Here is a 4040-nt window from a genome sequence, read left to right as displayed (position 1 = left end):
TTGCTTAATTTCCTCCAATCTCAGTCATGAAGGTGAAGCTGTCAATCAGCAGTGGTTGTAGCGCCGGGGCCCGGAACATCACCTGCTTGGCCCGGCAATCTCCGGAACATTTCCCCACACAACCTGACAATCGTATTTGCGCGTTCGGCATGTCGGAAGCTCGTCCACTAACCGTCGCTCTTGTTAAATCGCTTCCACGGCGACCGATGAATTAACCTTTAATTAAAGAGCCGGACGTGTTGACGCCTCCACCAGGAGCTGTCCGCGAAGGCGCTGAAAAGAGATCAAAGCAATTTACAGACTAACCTGACCCCGGCCGACAGACGATTGCTTGATTAACCCTTCGGTGCCCGGAGAGGGAGCCATCAGTGGCCGGCACGGGGGTGATGATTGGCGGGTGAAGGTCTCTCTTGTGCTCAAGGTCCGGGAGGTCCATCGTTGACTCCGGAGTGATGAGGTCTGCAGTCATCGGCGATACCAACCCGAAGCCTTCAAAGATGTCTTCAGAGAGATGGAAAGACACTCAGGAGGTTTGTTATGAGATGAACGTTGAAGACTCTGAATACAGACGAGCCTTTAATGTGTCACATACAAGGTCTATCCCATGACAGAAGAAGGTCCACAGGTGGCCTGGGGAGACCACTGGGGGGAACGTGTGAGACTACAACCCACAACCGAAGACCATGCGGAATGATAACAGGACGCACAATACAGGACAAGCCGAGGACATTCATACAATTCGATCGCCCCCTCCCCCCCCCAATCATCAAAGTCCAACCTAAGACATGCTGCAATGGTCTCTCATCCAGTATTATCGTACGTCACTACAGCATGCCTTACAGTTTATGTGACGTTCCTTTTCTCCAATTTCCCATCACCAGAGACAATAGTGTCCGGGACTAGTAGAGGAGTCAATCACCCCAGAGTCCTAAAGCAAGGGGCCCCCTCAAGGAACATGGGGTCCCCAAATTGAGAGGCCTAATTGTATTTCAGCCAGAAGGACCTCTAAACAAACGTTCTTAACGAGTCCAAAGAGTGTTAATCATCTGAAAAGAAATGAAAGACAGCCAACGCGTTTTGGGGGTCCAACAATTGCCCTTCAGGAGGTTGTTCAGTCAGACTGTAACGTGTGCGGGGAGCTTAAGGTCCCATTCCCACCTATCGGCTTTGGTGTGTCACAGGCTTGACGTTGCTCATTCCCGTGTGTTGCCCCATGCATGCCAAAATGGACCTGGAAATGTACACAGTGCACCACCATGAGGGGCCCGGCACCACCATGAGCCACGAGGCACCACCATGAGCGGATAGGCACCATCATGAGCGGCCAGGCACCACCATGAGAGGCCAGGCACCACCATGAGAGGCCAGGCACCACCATGAGTGGCCAGGCACCACCAAGAGAGCCCAGGCACCACCATGAGCAGCCAGGCACCACCATGAGAGGTCAAGCCCCACCATGAGAGGTCAAGCCCCACCATGAGCGGCCAGGCACCACCATGAGCGGCCAGGCCCCACCATGAGCGGCCAGGCCCCACCATGAGTGGCCAGGCACCACCATGAGAAGCCAGGCACCACCATGAGAAGCCTCCACGAGGCAGGACATGGCTGCAAAGGGGCTGCAGGAGATCAGCAGCACTGAGACAGAACAAAGGTGAAAATAAGGATTTTCTTTGAATTGTTTCTCGTACAATCTACATGTCTTCCAGCTCCGGTTCACATCCATTGATAGAGTGCCACTAGTGGGTTTTCATGTCATTAGTGATTGAAGTTGTATTGCGGAGGTTGCCCTCGTTGGAGTATCGCACACAGCGGCAGTGGCCCCAGAGACGGGCAGGAGAGGATCTGACAGCTGAACCTCTCAGTGGATCCACCCAGACCGGTACTGGAGAAGCTAATCGCACACGCACCCAGCGATATCAGCCGGCACAAAGGCTCCATTGAGAGTTGGCATTAAGAGCCGGAGGAGGCTCTGATTTCCTCGCAGCGTCTTGCCCCAGAATTGCTGTGTTTAAGATAAGGAGCCGGGGCCCCGCGAGCCGCCTCCTATCTGCCTTTACTTCCAATTAAATGTAAGAGCAGCCAAAATCGAGGTGGAAATAGACTATTAAGATCCACATTACACAATGGGCGAGTAACGGGATATTCCAGCAATGAGGACGGACTGGGGGGGGGGGGGGCGGCGATGTTATTTACCAGAAAATCAACAAAAAGGGTCACGGCCCCGAAGGCCCCAACACAACCCAACTGTCTGGTGTAGAATCGGCAAAGATTGAGAAAACACAACCACTGGAGACAGGGAGCCGCGCTAATCCTGGACAATCTTATGGCAGCAGTAAGCCCTGCCCTGGGACTAGAGTCCTCCTCCCCTCAACCCCCGGCCTAGGACCAGTTTCCTCCTTCCCAGCCTGGGACCAGTGTTCTACTAACTTCACCCCCAGCCTGGGACCAATGTCCTCCTCCCCTGACCTGTGGCCTGGGTCCAGTGTACTCCTCCACTCCTTCCCAGCCTGGGACAAGTGTTCTTCTACCTTCAACCCCAGCATGGGACTAGCATCCTCCTCCCCTCACCTCCAGCCTAAGTACAGTGTCCTCCTCCCTTCCTTACCAGGCCTGGGACCAGTGTCTTCCTCCCCTCACCCTTGGCCTGGGACCAGTGTCCTCCTCCCCTGACCTGTGGCCTGGGTCCAGCATACTCCTCCACTCCTTCCCAGCCTGGGTACAGTGTCCTCCTCCCTTCCTTACTGGCTTGGGACCGGTGTCTTCCTCCCCTCACCCTTGGCCTGGGACCAGCATCTCTCTCCTCTCACCCCTGGCCTGAGACCAGTGTCCTTCTCCCCTCACCCGACAGCCTGGGACCAGCGTCCTTCTCCCCTCACCCCCGGCCTGGGACCAGTGTCCCCCTTTCCTTCAATCCCAGCCTGGGACCAGTGTCCTCCTCCACTCACCCCCAGCCTGGGACTAGTGTCCTCCTCCCCTTACCCCCATTCTACTTGCTGTTGACTCAGGTTCAGGCACTGAACTGTTTACATTCTCCAATCCATTATGCTGAGAAAAATGAGGGATTATCTCGTGACCGGCGGGCGGCAAAGTAATGGGGTCATATATTCATTCAATCAGCTTCTTACTTAGCCTGCATTAAGCGCTGTATTGTGTATTCATCATCTGTATTAATGTGCTCTCCGCTTTATCTGACGTAACTCCGCGGCCGCCATGAATTCCTTCCACAGATTTTCACACAAATCTGAGAGCGCCGACTGTCCCATTCATTCTGCTGGGGGAGGGAAACTGTCCGTGCTGCCCAAACAATGACCAATCACCTTCCAGCGGACATTTTTCTCCAAGTGAATGCAGATATTTCGCACTGACACCATCCTCCACTTTCCTTCAGAGATGAGATATTGCTCCTCTTTGTTTTGTGCAATTTTGCCAACAAAGACACTGCAATTCGCATCCCAGCTTTATACAGAGGACAGTCAGGGTGTATTGTGCCTGCTGAACTCACTATGAATGGTCACTAACATGTTTCAGGTAAGTCAGCGGAGCCTCCATGAGAAGTCAGCAGAGCCTCCATGAGAAGTCAGCAGAGGCTCCATGAGAAGTCAACAGAGCCTCCATGAGAAGTCAGCAGAGCCTCCATGAGAAGTCAGCAGAGGCTCCATGAGAAGTCAACAGAGCCTCCATGAGAAGTCAACAGAGCCTCCATGAGAAGTCAGCAGAGCCTCCATGAGAAGTCAGCAGAGCCTCCATGAGAAGTCAGCAGAGCCTCCATGAGAAGTCAGCAGAGCTTCCGAGAGGTCAACAGAGCCTCCGTGAGAAGTGAGCAGAGCCTCCATGAGAAGTGAGCAGAGCCTCCATGAGAAGTCAGCAGAGGCTCCATGAGAAGTCAGCAGAGGCTCCATGAGAAGTCAGTGGAGCTTCCAAGAAGTCAACAGAGCCTCCATGAGAAGTCAGCAGAGCCTCCATGAGAAGTCAGCAGAGGCTCCATGAGAAGTCAGCAGAGGCTCCATGAGAAGTCAGCAGAGGCTGCCGGAGAAGTGCGC

Source organism: Nanorana parkeri, unplaced genomic scaffold (genome assembly GCF_000935625.1).
Source record: "Nanorana parkeri isolate BGI_ZX_2015 unplaced genomic scaffold, ASM93562v1 scaffold2855, whole genome shotgun sequence".
Lineage (NCBI taxonomy): Eukaryota > Metazoa > Chordata > Amphibia > Anura > Dicroglossidae > Nanorana > Nanorana parkeri.
The sequence above is the reverse complement of the archived record's forward strand: the minus strand, read 5'-3'. Positions refer to the sequence as shown.